The 17293-nt window shown below is 37.7% G+C and overlaps 1 pseudogene; it reads left to right on the top strand.

Moving 5' to 3' along the window:
• Positions 1-2555: 2555 nt before the first annotated feature.
• LOC150019655 (large ribosomal subunit protein eL8 pseudogene) lies at positions 2556-2979 on the top strand (annotated as a pseudogene).
• Positions 2980-17293: the final 14314 nt, after the last annotated feature.

The raw sequence follows: 17293 nt of genomic DNA on the forward strand, positions 1-17293 counted from the left end.
AGAAGACACAAAGGAAAATGACAAGGAAAATGTGTTGATTAGGAAAACAATTATATGTACCAAAGACAGATATTAAATATACATCATGTAAGTATTAGGTCTCTTTTTTAAAAAGCATAAATATAAAATATTAAAAACATTTAAGGATATAATGGAAGAAAACTTTCCTGAAATAAAGAAATATGTGCATCTGTGTATCTTTGTCTTCTCATTGTCTGAACTCATTAGATGAACTCATGGTTTTCCAGAGAAATTTAGTAGGAAACAGCTAACTTCAAGATTTATCTTCTTGCAGAGGTCATTCAAAGACAAAGAACCTGAAAGCATCCAGACAGAAGAAATAGGTAATAATTAACTTTGCTTCTAAATTCACCTCAGCAACATTAGGCTAAAAACAAAACAAAAACACATATTTACAGAGTTTTAAGCAGAAAAGATGTGACCCCAAAATTCTATACCCAGCTAAGATAGTTTTTGTAAATAAAAGCAAATGTTTTACATATAAAGTTGGTATTCAATGACTAGAATATATAATACTTATATGTGTGTCCTATAAAGAAAACCTTGAGTCATAACCCAACCATAAAACATGAATCAAAATAAAGAATTCACAATGAATAAGTCTTGACCATAAAGAAGTCAGGTGAGAAAATAAATTATTTTAAAAACAGAATTGAGTCTAAGTAATAGGATTCCACAATATGTTACATTTTCTTTTTAAATCACTACATAAATATAAAATCATATATTGATGCAATAAATCTGGGAAGGAAAATTCCAATTCATGCTAAATAGTGGAAAATATGAAATAAGTAGAATAAAGGATGTAGTAAAAGTCATCATTTTCCTGGTTTAGGCTGAATATATATTTAAATCAAAAGATTGTTAGTTAAAAAAGTAGTAATTGTTTTACAAAAGTTTTTTTAATGTATAAATATCTTTCAAAGAACAAGAAAGAAGAAAAGTCAGATTTTTAGTTAAAAACAGAAAGAATACCTATTCAAGAAATATGTGAATCTGCTACAAACACTTAAAATGTTTTATAAAATAAAACAATAAAAAAGGAATGCATAGATGAACTCTCAATAAAGAAAGGAAATGCCCCCAGGTGCCCTCTTATTTTCCAGGGAAGAACTGGAAAAAAGAGCAGTGTGTGCTCTGATGCAGCAATCATTTCGAATACATTATCATCCTGGTTACCTAGAAGTTTGCTTTCAACATCAACACAGGGATTGAAAGAGAAGGACAGGCCTCCCAGTGAGACAGAACTAGAGTTAAAATTCCTGCATAAAGCTTTTTTGTTGTTGTTAAAAATATATATATATGTGAACTAAAAATACAAAGATCAACACACCTGCACAATGACAATTGTTTGTCTCTGCCTGAACTCTGGGTGAAAGAATTTTACTCAAATATTTTCTTCCTTTGGGTTTGAGGTCCAATGTTACCCTGACTAAGTAGTCCTAAAATTAACAAGAAGCTTGGTCCCTGGCTAATGATAGCCTGAGGTGTATGGCAAAAAAGTGATAACAATTCTGGTTCCATAAAAATCTCAAAGAAAAGAATTATCAATAAAAATGAGCATAAAATTAAAAATTGCAAAACGCGTAAGGAATTCACCATGAATATGTGTCAGTAGGTACAACTAATGGAAGGATTATTAAGCAATAATTAAGAAGAAAACATAAATTTAAAATCATTAATGATGTGAAAAGTTGAATCAACACACTGGGAAAAGAACTATGATAAAAGGGGCAGATTTTTTATTCTGAAGAACCAATACAACTATGAAAAAAAATAGTCATACGTGTAAAAGTAATCAGTGGATGGGATAAGTGACAAGATTACATATTGGTAAAGAGATCATCAAAATGTGAAAAAACAACCTGAGAAAATTACACACTGAAAAATAAAGATATGGGAAGGGTGACAGAGAGGCTAAAGGACCTATAGAAAAGTGGTTTAAAACAATAATATTTTATTATACCTAAAGATTTTATGGGTCAAGAATTCAGACAGTACTCAGCTGGGTGATACTGATGTTTCACTTTGTGTAAAATGTGGAGGCTTCAACGTGGTTTTACTCATATGTCTTTGCCCTTTGACGGGGATCATTAAAAGATGAGTTCACTCTCCGCCCGTCGCTCAAGATGCCGAAGGGGACGAAGGCCGAGGGGAAGAAGGTGGCCCTGGCCCCTGCTGTCGTGAAGAAGCAGGAGGCCAAGAAAGTGGTGAATCCCCTGTTCGAAAAGAGACCCAAGAACTTTGGCATCGGCCAGGACATTTAGCCCAAGAGGGACCTCAGGCGCTTTGTCAAGTGGCCGCGCTACATCTGGCTGCAGCGGCAGAGGGCCATTCTCTACAAGTGCCTCAAAGTGCCCCCCGCCATCAACCAGTTCACCCAGGCCCTGGACCGCCAGACAGCCACGCAGCTGCTCAAGCTGGCCCACAAGTGCCGGCCCGAGACCAAGCAGCGGCTGCTGGCCCGGGCGGAGAAGAAAGCCGCCGGCAAAGGTGATGTCCCCACCAAGAGGCCGCCTGTCCTGCGAGCAGGGGTCAACACGGTCACCACCCTGGAGAAAAAGAAGGCGCAGCTGGTGGTGATGGCGCACGACGTGGACCCCATCGAGCTGGTGGTCTCCCTGCCCGCCCTGTGCCGCAAGATGGGGGTTCCCTACTGCATCATCAAGGGCGAGGCCAGGCTGGGGCGCCTGGTCCACAGGAAGACCTGCACCACCATCGCCTTCACCCAGGTCAACTCAGAAGACAAAGGAGCCCTGGCCAAGCTGGTGGAGGCCGTGCAGACCAATTATAATGACAGATACGACGAGATCCGCCGCCACTGGGGAGGCAACGTCCTGGGTCCCAAGTCGGTGGCTCGCATCGCCAAGCTGGAGAAGGCCAAGGCCAAGGAACTGGCCACCAAGCTGGGCTGAGTGCACTGGGGAGTGTTCTGTACATAAAAGTAATAAAAATCCTCCTACAAGAAAAAAAAAAAAAAGATGAGTTCAGCTAAGACTGTTAACTTAAGCATCAACACATAAACTCTCCATCATAGTGATCTCAGGGTAGCCAGACTTCTCACTTAGAGGTTCACAGTTCCTATTAAAGATATCTTAAGAGCCCCTGGCAGAAACTACAAGTTTCTCATAATCTAGTTTCTGAAGTGCCAGAACATTACTTCTGCAGTGTTCTGTTGGTCATTTAAGTTCCTAAGTCTATCATACACTCAAAAAGACAGGGTTTAGACTATCAGGCTCCAACACCAGCTGTACTGTGTGGGTGTTGTCTTCCATACAACCAAGCAATTAACTCAGTTCTGACACTACTTGGAGAGAGCATCAGATCCCAAAGCTTAAGGGCTCAGTCCTACAAGACTGTACCAAACACACACATACAGACACTCACACACTTCAGACACCAATCACAAGTCTATGTTGTACCTGTGCTTTGACCAACAGGCTGTACATTGGAGGCTCTAACAACCCCCTTCTGGGTTTCATTAATTTGCTACCACAGGTCATAGAACTGAGAAACATTTTATTTACTTGATTACCAGTTTATTATAAAAGAATTAACTGAGGAACAGCTAGATGGAAGAGATGCAGAGCAGGTATGTGAAAAGGGACACAGAGCTTGCCATACACTGTATGCCACTCTCTACATGTTCACTAATCTGGAAGCTCTCTGAACCTCATCCTTGTGGATTTTTATGGAGGCTCATTACATATGCATAATTGGTTAAGTTTCCATTGGTGATTGATTCAACCTCTAGGCACTCTACCCTCCCCCAAGGTGGGGAGGCTAAAAGTTCCAGCCCTCCAATCACATGACTGGGGCCTCTGGCAACCAACCCCATCTATAGGTGAATTCCAAAAGTCACCTAAACTCAGGTGTGGTTCACAGGGATTTTTAATAAATAACAAGATAACTTTATTGCTCTTATCACTCAGGAAATTTCAAGGCTTTTCAGAGCTCTTTGCTAGGAAATGGGAATGAAGACCAAATACATATTTCTTATTATAAATCACAATATCACAATCCACCTGCAAGAGAAATAACAAGTAATTTCTCCTGGCTATCTTAATCTACCACAATCCATAATCTGGCTAATAAAAATTCCAGAAGGAGAGACGAGAGAGAACAGGGAAGAGGTAATATTTGAAGAAGTAATGTCTGCAAACTTTCCAGAATTAATTAATGATTTGAAAGTTTTATTTAGAAGTGACAGCAACTCCTGACCAGGATGAATAAAAACACATCCAAATGTAGATACACTATAATAAAACTTCAGGACCCCTAAAACAAAGAGGACATCTTAGGAGCAATCAGAGAAAAGAAATGTAATTTATAAAGAAATAGTAATTTCATTATGTTACCAAGCAAAAGGGGGTTCATTCACGTGGCACCTTGGTGTAAGACCCAACAATTAGTGTTGAGAAAAACAGGTCTTTATTTACAAATTTCAATGGGGGGAGGGGTCTGGAAGCACTTCAGCTGAGAGTCCTGTTCTCCCACAAGATCCAGCACTTCCCTTGCTCCCCAAAAGACTATAAACCAAAATCAAACCCAATAGTTCCCCATTCTTTATCTGTCAGCTCTCTCCTCCAGGATTTGAGGTACATTTTCTTGAACCTCCATATAATAGTTCAGGAAAGCATGTGCTGTCTTGCACTGGATCATGGTGAAGTCAAGGAAAGGCACTAGTCCCTAAGAGAGTGTCCTCTCCAAGTTCCAAGGGTCCAGCTAGAGTCTGGGTCTGCAAAGCAGAATCCTTGGTGGCTTCTGAGTCAGCTGGAGTGAACACAATCAAAGCAGCAGCATGCTAGCTTTCTTACTAGCCCAGGCCATGTGGCGCTCTCCCATGGTGGACCAGCTCTCCTAGAAAGCTGCCTAGTTGCTACATTGTGGCTCTCTTCCTTATACACCAGACCTTGTGTTGGGCTGATGCGGTCCCTCTGCAGTCTTTTCAAACTGCATGGCTGAGCGTGCCAAATGGCTACCGCCATTCATTCTGCCTGGCTCCTTTCCTTCTTTCAGACCACATGGCTCTCTCCTCCCCACATGGCTGCCCTCTTATTTTTAAATCCTGACCATGGCCTGTGATGCAGTCAGTGTGGTGACCAGTCCTGGCCACTCACAGAATCTCACACAGGCCCCATAAGCTCTTTTGTCACCATTCTGTGGTCAAAGCCCCTCCCATCTTGGTGCCGCCATAGCCATTCGCATAACTAGCAACCAGCCATAGATCTGCAGAGGCATCTCGGGGAAAATGACTGTGCTCCACTGAGTCCCATCCCCCAACTTCTGAGGCTTACGTCCACTCCCTTACAATTATACCATATTTCTCAGCAGCAAAAATAGATATTAACTGAATCTTCAAAGTTCCAGATAAAATACTGTCATTCTTAAATTTTATATCTGGCTGAACTATCATGCAAAGGTTAAGATAAACCGAAAAGTGATTACAAAGGCTGAAAAAGTTCACCATCCACAGACTCTTGTTGAAAAGAGAAACTATAAATAGTATATTCTAAGAGAGAATAAATTGACCCCAGAAGAAAGGAGTGAGATGTAGGAATAAAGGCGAATAAGGAAAGTGGCCAATCAACATCAACTATATAAAACAAAATAATGATGACTGGTCTCTGAAGGGAACTACAGAACAAGATTTAACTAAAATAATAGATAATAATAACATGAAAGACAATAGGAACTATAAGGGTTAAAGCTCAGAAAGGTCCTTTTTTTATTCAAGAGTTCAGTAGAAAATAGTAAGTACCTTTATACCTTAAGTCAAAAAATTGTTTTTTCAAATATGTGTTTTTAAATGTTAAGACATCCACTATATTTTGTGAGGTGATGAATGTGTTAATTTACTCAATGGTGAAAATCCTTTCACAATGTATACATATATCAAATCATCATGTTGTACACTTTAAATATATCACAATTTAATTTATCAATTGTAATCTCAATAAAGCTGAAAGAAAGACATCCACTATAAAGTAAAAACATGATAACTTTTAAAGCAGTGAAGGAGAAAAGTGGTCTTAAAAATCAATCCATTCATTACATGACAGAAAAGGAGAGGAGAGAAAAGTAAGCCGAAGTCAAAAATAAAGAATAAAATAAGATGGTATAAATAAATTCAAATATAGTAGCTACCATAGTGAGTATAAATAAACTAAACTTACCAATTAAAACACAGAAACTCACAGATCAGATTAAACAAATAAACAAAATGACAGAAAATATTAAAATAACAATATGTAAAATGATATACAAAGGAAATAGTAACCAAAAGAAAGTTAAAACAATATCAGATAAAACAGACATGGAGGTGGAAACCATTATTAGAAATAAAGAAGGTCATTTAATAATAATAAAAGGCACAACTTGCTAGGTAAAGATAAAAATCCTGGATCTATATAGAACAACCAACAACATAATCTCAAATTATACAAAACAAATTTGATAGATTCAACACAACTTTCTTTCAAGGAAACAGAAAAAAACATGGATTGAACAACAGAATTCAAAAAAGGACATTTTTCCCAAGCTAAACTGGAACATCTCTTTTTTAAAAATTTCACCAGGATTTAAAAAAAATTTTTTTTTGATAGATTATGCTACTACAGTGGTCCCAATTTTCCCTCTTTGCCCCACTCCAACCAGCACCCCCCAGTCCCTCAGGCAATCCCACACCATTGTTCCTGCCCATGGGTCATGTGTATAAGTTCTTTGGCTACTCCATTTCCTATACTGTACTTTACATCCCCGTGGCTATTCTGTGACTAGCTAGTTATACTTCTTAGTCCCCTCAGCACTTCACCCATTCCCCAACACCCTCTCCCATCTGGCAACCATCAAAACACTCTGTGAATTCATATTCTGTCTCTGTTCTTCTTGTTTGCTTAGTTTGTTTTTTAGATTCAATTGTTGATAGATATGTATTTATTGCCATTTTATTTTTCATAGTTTTTATCTTTTCTTTCTTAAACAAGGCCCTTTAATATTTGAGATAATAATGGTGTGGCAATGATGAACTCCTTTAGTTTTTTTCTTGTCTGGGAAGCACTTTATCTTCCCTTTGATTCTAAATGATAGCTTTGCTGGGGAGAGCAATATTGGCTGTAGGTTCCTGCTTTTCGTGACTTTGAATATTTCTTGCTAATCCCTTCTAGCCTGCAAAGTTTCTTTTGATAAATCAGCTGACAGTCTTACAGGGATGCCCCTGTAGGTAATTAACTGCTTTTCTCTTGCTGCATTTAAGATTCTCTGTTTATCTTTAACCTTTGGCATTTTAATTATGATGTGTCTTGGCATGGGCCTCTTTGCATCCATCTTGTTTGGGTTCTCTGTCCTTCCTGGACTTGCTTGTCTATTCCCTTCACCAAATTAGGGAGGTTTTCTTTCATTATTTTTTCAGATAGATTTCCAATTTCTTGCTCTTGCTCTTCTTGTTCTGGCACCCCCATGATGCAAATATTGGCATGCTTGAAGTTGTCCCACAGACTGCTTACACTAGCCTTGGTTTTTTGTATTCTTTTTCCTTCTTATTATTTTTGATTGGTTGTTTTATGCTTTTTTATATTCCAAATTAGTGACCTGATCGTCAGCTTCACCCACTCTACTATTGTCTCCCTGTAAATTATTCTTTATTTTGATTAGTGTATCCTTTATTTCTGACTGGATATTTTTAATGCTGTTGGGGTCCTCACTAAGTTCCTTGAGCATCCTTACAACCAATGTTTTGAACCCTGCATTTGATAGGCTGCTTATCTCCATTTGGTTTAGTTCTTTTTTAGGAGTTTGATCTGTTCATTCATTTGGGCCATATTTCTTTGTCTCCTCATTTTGGCAGCCTCCCTGTGTTTTTTTTTTTTTTTTTCTCTATGTATTAGGTAGATTCTCTGTGTTACCTGTGCTTCCATCTTGACTGGAAGTCCTGGAATGCCTTTTAAAACTAGCAGTATTCTACTCCACAAAGCAATCCCCAAGAAATCCTGAGATTGTATTTTCTAATCACAAAGCAGGAAAATTAGAAACAAATAAAAATATTAATACAATTACAGTATTCCCTCACTTATTGTGGGTATTACATTCTAGACCCCCCTGAGAAGTAGGATCCTTACATTTATTCTACACTCTTAAATCTACGTAACTTTAACAACATATGCATACAGTACCACAAAATCCCATGATATAGCAAAAAATCCGCAATAAATAATTAAATATAATATTTTTTTTAAATCCCATGATACAGTGAGGCCACGGTAAGTGAACCGCGATATAGCGAGGGACTATTGTAGTCCTATACTTAAACATGCTTTTAAATAACTGATAGTTCAAAGAGGTCCTCTTCATTAAATTTAGATAACATTTTGTCCAACTCTGGTCAGATAGTTCAGTTGGTTAGAGCATCAGCCCAATACACCAACGTTGTGGGTTCGATACTTGGTCAGGGCACATACAATGAATGAACAAATGAATGAGCAAATAAGTGAAACAACAAATGGGTGTCTCTCTCCCTCTCTCCCTTTCCCAATAATGAAAAGACAATATTTCAAATTGTGGGCTATAATGAAAGCAGGAAAAATTTTAGCCTTAAATGTAGATATTAAAAATAAAAAACTGAAAATCAATGAATTAAAGATCCTTCTAAGATACTGGGAAAATATAGCAGAGGAAACCCAAAACTATAAAATATACCAAACAATGACATTACAAAGGTAAAAAAACTGAGAGATCAATTCAAGCACCTCTTACTCAAGTAACAGGCTATCTTAGCCCAGATACTCTCGCTTAATCTCTAAAAGCAAAACAGAGACAGAGGCTTTTGTGCAGGTAGTTTGTTTGAAAATAAATCTGGGGGTACAGGAGTTATGAACTGAATAAAGCAAAGCAGAAGAGAGAAAGCCAGTGCACAAGTACATCATTAAACTAGACACACCTGTAGATATTTGGCTTCCTCATGCCAAGGACTCTCTGATGCACCTCACAGAATATGCCTCCATATTGTCTGCCTGAGGGAAGCCTGATATTTCTGCATCAGTACATTTTTAGGTTGCACACAAATGAGTGGCAAGTGTCTTACAGTGGTACCATGACCCTACATCAGACATCAGCTCACAGAGCAGTGCTCCCTTCTGAATAAAAATTTCCCTCTCCAATTGCATATTGTGCCTTGTCTGCTCCGGCACCATCATAGTCCACCACCAGATGTGTTTCTTGGTTTCTGCCAATAGGTACTATTGTACCATTTGTTTGATATCTATGCTTTCCTCTGCAGTCGTCGGCAGCCGTCCATCTCGAGAGACGATGGTGTAGCTTCTTAAGAGTCTATCTGCACCGCCGAGAATGGCTGTGCAGTCCGACTCGGGAGTGACACGGTATCTGTCTCCTCCCATGTTGAATCGACATCTTGCGATGACACTGGAGTGTCCTCTCCAGTGAAGCTGAAGCTACAGAGCCTGGGCAGGGTGATATGGAGGGTCTGCTGTTGCCCATGCAGCAGACCCCCCCTCTCTTCGCAGCTGAGGGATCCAAGGGAAAGACGGAGTCAATACAGCTTGGCTTCAGGTGCGCCGCAGGAGTTGCCGGTGTTGACTACAACGTCAAACCGCCTTAGGGACTCCGGCTCCGGATTTTCTGTCGGGGTTTACTCCCTTAGCCTTCCCCCTGAAGAGGTATGCCGCAAGGCAGCGGAGGTTTTTTGGAATCAGAGTTTTCCTTCTCTGATATGCTCTGACTGGAAGATCGAACCAGCGACACTTAGCTCGCAGGCCGACGCTCAATCCACTGAGCCAAACCAGCCAGGGCATTCCTCTGCAGTACTGACTGTATTTTCTTGCTTAAGCCATGCCGTGACCTGGACCACAGGTCTGGAAGCAGTGAGGCAGATGAGGGTAGATCTTAAAGGAAACTCTCAATAAGAGGCATCTGCCTCCTTTGAGGTTTTTGGTTGTATCTAAGCAAGTTAAAGATGCTCTTTCTTATCAAGGGGGTCAGAGGCTGCTTCTGCCAGCCCAGAGAGCTTTAGGAACCTGGGGGTTCAAGATTCTCAGGCTTATCTATGACAGGTCTCAAAGTTCTCCTTTTCTATCACAACCTTGGCATTCCCATAGGTGACCTATTGAGGCTGTAGATTCCATCTTCTTTGTAGCTCTGCCACCCATAAAATTCAACCCTGGGCCAAAAATGGTCCACACCCACAAGTGATGATGTCTTCCTTAAATGCTACTATGGAGGTTCTCTAGCTTTCAAAGCCTGCTTTGAGGCGATAGTTAACTGAACTAAGTCTGGCAATTTTCTAAATTTAAAGCTTATAAAGCATTAACTAAAACAAGCAAATCTGCGATCTTTTCCTTACTATTGCCCCATACTATTCAAAGGTCTTATCTACCTCTTAACTGAACACTTCATCTTCACCTGCACTTCACCCCAATTTACTGCAGTGTGAGCTCGGAAATTGTGATGTCAGGGATTCTCACCACTCCACCACCACCAGCAATGGGGTCCTTGCTGCTGTCTGAGTGGTAAGTGATTCAGTTTCAGAACCCTATCCTGAGGCTCTGCTTTCTAGGGCCACTTTGGATACCAACTCTTGACCTGCCCACCACTTACTCATGCCCAACCAAAACTTGAGGCAAAATCTTGCAAATAGAAAGCTTACTTAAGATAAATTCCCCATAAGCAGTACTGAGGAATGTGGAAAGAGAAATCAGGATTTGCTTGGTCCCTTCTATGGGAAGCTGGAGCTCTGTCCCACTCATCAGTCCCTAAGGAACCATATGTAATGCATCTCAGAATTGTTCATGTGAAGGCCAGGCAGGAACATTTATCCATCATTTTGTGTCCCTCTCTGTCAAGGGCTGTTAGTTATCTCCTTAGCTGCAAACTCTCTTACATTTTCAGGTTGCACATGAGTGAGGACCAGGATGGGTTTTTTCAGGAATAAGACCATCACACCATGAGATCAAAGAAGCCCCAGGAAGAAAGCAGGGATAGACATGGCAACTGAAGCTTACACCTGCAATTATATGGGAATCTCATCAATGGAAACCAGATTAAAAAACAGGTCATGTGCAAAGTATCAGTAATTAAATTGTCATTAGAGGAGGTATAATCTAATGGTTGAGACGGAACTTACAGGGTAGACTATCTGCACTCATATGCAGGCCTTCCCATTTACCTGCTATAGAATTTTTGGTAAGATATTTAGCCATTCTGTGCCCCAATTTCAATAACAGTATCTGCCTTCATAATGCCTTTATAAATATTAAATGAGCTATTTTATATAAAAAGATTAAGACAGTACTAGACACATGATAAATATTATGAGGGAGGACCCAAAACCCCAGAATTTATTTGTTAAAAATTATAATTTTTTTATACGTTTAAACTTTAGTCACCTTCAAAGTACTCTTCATCTGATGCAGTACACCTATCAAAACGTTTTTTTCCACTGCTCAAAACAGTTTTTGAACTCAGCAATTTTGATGCCTTTTAGTGCTTCTGCCATTTTTTGTTTCATCTCTTCCACATCAGCAAAATGTTTCTTTCTGAGTACTGTTTTCATCTGGGGAAACAAAAGAAAGTTGCCCAGGGTAAGATCAGATGAATAGGGAGGGTGGGACATGGGGGTCATGCTGTTTTTGGTTCAACAGTGCTGAACACTCAGCAAGGTGTGTGTGGGCAGGTGTGCTTATAAATCATCCATCATGAAATGGGCAAATGTGCTGAAAGAGTCTCCAAAAACAATTCACTGAAGTCGAATGCAGCCTCTCACAATGGCAGCTGGTACACCGATACAGATGGGTTCCTAGAACACTCACCTAGCAGGGGAAGCCTGTATTACAAGGGGCCCACCCTCCAGAAGATAATTTCATTTTTAGGGGGCCCCTCCTTGTATATGTGTCTCTCACTACATTCTCCATAACAGCAATGGAATCTAGAAGACGATGGAACAACAGCTTCAAAATTTAAAGGCAACAGTATTTCCAACCTAGAATTTTATACAAAGAAAGCAGAAAACTACCTAAATTCTCTCCATTAGAATGATATTTTATCACTCATTCAGCAATTAAAATGAATGAACAAGGCTACATACCACCAATCTCAAAAACTACATTAAAAGAGCCATTAGCACTATATGATTCCAACTATGTGACATTCTGGAAAATGCAAAACTATGGAGATATCAGTGGTTTCCAGGCCTTGAGAGTGGGGAATGAATAGACAGATACAAAGTTATCTTTAGAGCAGTGAAAATACTCTGTATGATACCACAATGATAAACACATGTCATCATACTTTTATCCAAATCTACGGGATATAGAACACTAAGGGAACCCTAGTGCAAACTATGGACACGAAATGATTTTGATGTATAAGTGCACGTTTATCAGTAGCAAATGTCATACTTGGTATGGGATGTTGATAATGAGGGAAACTATGTATGTTTTGGTGGCAGAGGTATATAGGAAATTCCTGTATGTTCTGCTCAATATTGCTGTGAACCTAAAACTGCTCTAAAAATTAGGTTTTTAGAAAATAAAAAAGTATTTTTTAAAAGACAAATAGCATTTATTCTCATGCTGCAAAGATGGTTCAACATGAGAAAAAATCTAATTTTATTTATCATATTACTTGATCTTTGCAGGAAAGCCATGATCATCCTAGCAAAGAAGAATTTAAGAAAATTTAGCAATATTTCTTAGATTTGCAAAAATCTTTAGTAAAAGAGGACTTAACAACAGCTCCTAAATAAATAATGAAAAAAATAAATAGGCATCTTAAATGAAAAGGAAACCTCATACATAATTAATCATTTAATAAAAACAATTTTCTTCTATCAGGAATGAGACAAGCTCTCAATAAATATCTGTTGAGTAAGTGTATCCATGGTCCTGAGCAGGTTCTTGACATGCCATTTGACTATTCAATAGGCTAAAAATATGTTTAAAAACTTTAAACTCAAATGGAACCATGTAAAAATACTCAATACTTTCATCCACAGTTTAAGAACCAGTATAATGCAAGTTATCAATTGTTCTATTTTTATTTTTAGCACTGAAAATTAGGATTGAACTTATAGCTATCTCTAAAACTGGAGAAGAGAAAATTAGAAAATAAACCTGATTTTGCAATTAATAACAATTAAACTGAATGATATTTCTCACTACTCATTTATATGACAAATTTAATCTCTAAATACATGTAGATTTTGGAGTTAGTCTAAAGTTTCTACCTTTATTGACAGAAGGATTCAATTTTTGTTGCCACTGGCAATTCAGAATCTTTTAAGGTATCTTTCTCCCAGACATGTCTCTTGAACATGATCTTACAATTCAAAATTGAATAAAAATATTTAGAAATATTTTGGGCCCTGGCCAGGTGACTCAGTTGGTTAAACATCATCCTGATACCTCCAAGGTTGCAGGTTCAATCCCCTGTCAGGGCATATACAAGAATCAACCAATGAACACATCAAGAAGTGGAACAACAACAAAAAAATCACACACACACACACACACACACACACACATATGAATCAGGCATAAACCTTAGATAATTTTCTTCTTGGCTTTTCTCTAGAATTCTTCTCCTACACTACTAGGAAGGGAATATATTATGCACTTGTGAACATGAAGTCAAATGACTTTTTGGATTGAGGCTGACATTCCACTGTATATTTCTTTGTCATTTTTAATTAAATAGTAGGTACAAGTTTTAACTATTCTCATTAATTAATTGCATAAAAATATCTATCTCACAGAGTCATTGCAGAAAAACTCATCATATAATATGTTTCCAATAAATACTAATCAAAGGTGCTCCCTTCCTCTTTGCTAGCGGACAGAAATCACTCATCTGGACCATCATATAAAAGCTAGAGACCTTCTAGTGCAAACCCCACTCATCTATGTTGGGGAGCCCATGTGTGTATGCATGTGCATGTAAATCATTCATACCTATAGTAAATAGGAATTGAACAGCTTGAACCTATATCCTGTCAAGTTGAAACTGCTATACCACTAAATCATCTTCAAGAAAAAGTTATGAAATATGAAGGTGCTTAGGTTCATACTCCAATCTATAACAGTTTAATTTTTAATAAGTACAAAAAATAAACATTAAACATTGAACAAGTGACTTTGACCCTTTCCATTTCTGAACATTGATATACACTGACTTTGACCCCTTCTATTTCTGAACATTGATATACACGTTGCAGGTGCTCCAACCTGAGCTAATCATTCTGAAAATGGGAAGAAATTTCTAGTGCATTTAGAATAACTCCTCATTTTTACACATTAAGAAACAGCTGCCTTTGACAGGTTCTCTAATTCAATAACCATCACCTGCTTAAGGTCTGCTATTTGTTATGCACACTTAGTTCCCATGAGCCATTTCACCAACCCAATCTCCAAATCAATAGCATGTCTGTTTACCTGTTCATTTTTCCAAGAAGAAACTGTACATGGGGTGGATATCAAGAGTTTTTTGGAAAGAAAAGTCTACTAAACTAGAATAGCTAGTAAAATACAGAAACTACATACAAACTGCTCTGGGTTGAATATTCATTAGAAGCAAACACATGAAATATACTGTGGATCTAAATGTATAACTTGTGAAAAGGTATTCCAAAGTAACAGAGGCCCAGGAACCTATCAAGTATTTATGTTGTTTTTCAAAATACATGTTTTATTTACCATAAAATATATAAAATATTTACTTTTTTTTCTAAAAAGATACTTTAAATTATTCAAAGTCCAGTACATTTCAGCATTTCTTTCCACAGGTAAAATAGATTTTTTTTAGATCAGTAGAAACATTTTTAAAAAGTAATCCTGAGATTCAGAACAGTACAATTCAGTAAGATCAAACACCCACATAAAAGACTTAATTGTTTCCAAAGCTAAATATGAAAAAGTTGGATGCCCATATAGGAAATCTAAGGTAATCGTTTGGAGACTAACAGATAGCACTAGTATGATTAGAACAATACCACAGAAAATAAATATCTATTCTGTACCCTACTAGAGCAGGAGATAAAAAGTTAAGATTTTAGAGGCATTTTTTTATCTAGAGTCAATGCACAGCACTGAGTTTCTATCTAAATCAAAACCATTTTGATAAGTAAGAAAGTCCTCGATAAATGCGTACTTCACTTCAGACCTCTTATCTTTTAGTCATTGTCTTTTCCATTCTATTATATTCAGATGAGTAAATGATAGTCCCCAGAACTATTGGTAAGGAAATACTCTTGTTTAGTGTTTCACCTCTGAGTCACCATTCTTTAAGAGAATATTTCCTTATACTCTTTCATTCATTGAATTACTTAGTATGGCTACATACCAAACACATTGATCACTGCACCACTTCAACTCACATATGTAATAAACTGGAATTCTTACTCTCTTAGAGTCTACATAATGTGTCAAGGGTAATTTCACTTTTTAGTTAGGAGATAACCATATGTTTACCCATCTTAATTAATTTTCCCTTGGAAAATGTTCCTTTAATTATGTATTGCATATTTGAATGTGTCCCATTTTCCACCTGTGTTCAAAAGCACCTGACTCGAATGAATTGATACCTACGTTAGAGAAAAGATGCCTTTATATTTCATGTATTTTGATAATGGACCTTATATGTTTGTAACTCATTTCATCACCTTGTGAACTCTATTAAGACTTTCTAATGATATTCAACATGTTATGGATACACAATTAAAATATAAACCTAATTAAATCTATATTATAACTAAAATTATAGGGTCAAGATGACTCCGCCTTCTCTTTGTGGTTTCTCTGAGAAGTTTGTATTACTGATACTGACCCTCTCACAGCCAGTTATCTTTTTTTTATCCTCACCTGAAGGCATTCTTATTGATTTTAGAGAAAGTGGAAGGGAGGGAGAGGGAGAGAAACATCCATGTGAGAGAGAAACATGAATTGATTGCCTCTCATACTTACCCAGACGGGGGACCAGACCCGCAACCTAGGTATGTGCCCTGACCAGAATTGAACCCTCAACCTTCCGGTTGACAGGATGACACTCCAAATTACTGAGCCACACCGGCCAGGGCTCACAGCCAATTACTGTATCTTCACTTTTTCTTCCACAGGCACTTTGTCAGCTTCAATTTAGTTTCCAATATGCACATAAAATAAAAGTTTGAAGGACCATTTGAGCCAATATCATAATTTGATTATTGATTCAGATGATTTGAGCCAATATCATGTTTTATGTTTGGATTATTAAAGTAAAACCAGCAGAGCAAAAATTTTCCTACCTTATCTAAACAATAGCCTAATTACCCTTTATACGCCAGCTGTGAAGGCACAGACAGTGGGAAGTAAAATGATTTTTCCCTAATCCTAAAGCAAGTTATTAGCAGCTGTGGACTCACGAATCTCTCCTGTCTCTCTGGGTACCCACCAAATATTACTCTATGTGGCAGTGAGTTGAAAGAAGATATTTTTCCTTGCACCTTTCTGAGAACAGCTGCATGCTGTTGTGATAACGGATCACATTACACCTTAGAATGGCTGGTTTTGTCCTAATTATTTTAAATCTGTTCCAGAAAATAATTTAAATACATACAATTACATTAGCACTGTGAATGGGGCTTACATTTCTTCAGAGAAAATAGCTTAAAATTAAACAATTTTTACCTGGAGGTTTTTTTTTTAATAGGCATAAATTATAGAATTTGTCAGTGATACAGGATTAGAGATGTAGAAACAGACTAGTGTCTCCAAAACAATAAAAAATATCTAGATATTTAATCAAAAGCAAGGACAGCTAGAGAATTAAAATGTAATACAAGAGATCGCAAACCTAAAATTACAGACTAAGGACAAATTGCCATTTTTGGAACAGATCTTTTTTTAAAGTCAGTCATCAAGATTAAACAGAGCTGAACAGATGGATATCATTCCCAGGTAAGACAGATTCCTCTGCTGTGAAACACCACCACACAATAGACACCTGACGGAAGCAAAATTTCTCATGCCTCTTTCTCATCAGCTAATTCTATTAAGGCACATTTTCAGATTGTATAATGTTTCAGTACAGTCACTGGCATAGTCTGACTCAGTCTGAGTCCCACAGATGGTTCTCCCAGACATTTTTTTCCCCTTTTGGAATGACCAGTTAACCTTATTGACCTGGTTTTTACCTTTTAAGGTAATTAAGAAATTTAAATTTTCTCAGTTTTAAAATTTCCTCTTCAATAGTTCTTTTCTTTTTAGGAAAATACAAAAAACTCGGTGTTCTC

Source organism: Furipterus horrens, unplaced genomic scaffold (assembly GCF_987537825.1).
Source record: "Furipterus horrens unplaced genomic scaffold, mFurHor1.1.pri manual_scaffold_2, whole genome shotgun sequence".
NCBI lineage: Eukaryota > Metazoa > Chordata > Mammalia > Chiroptera > Furipteridae > Furipterus > Furipterus horrens.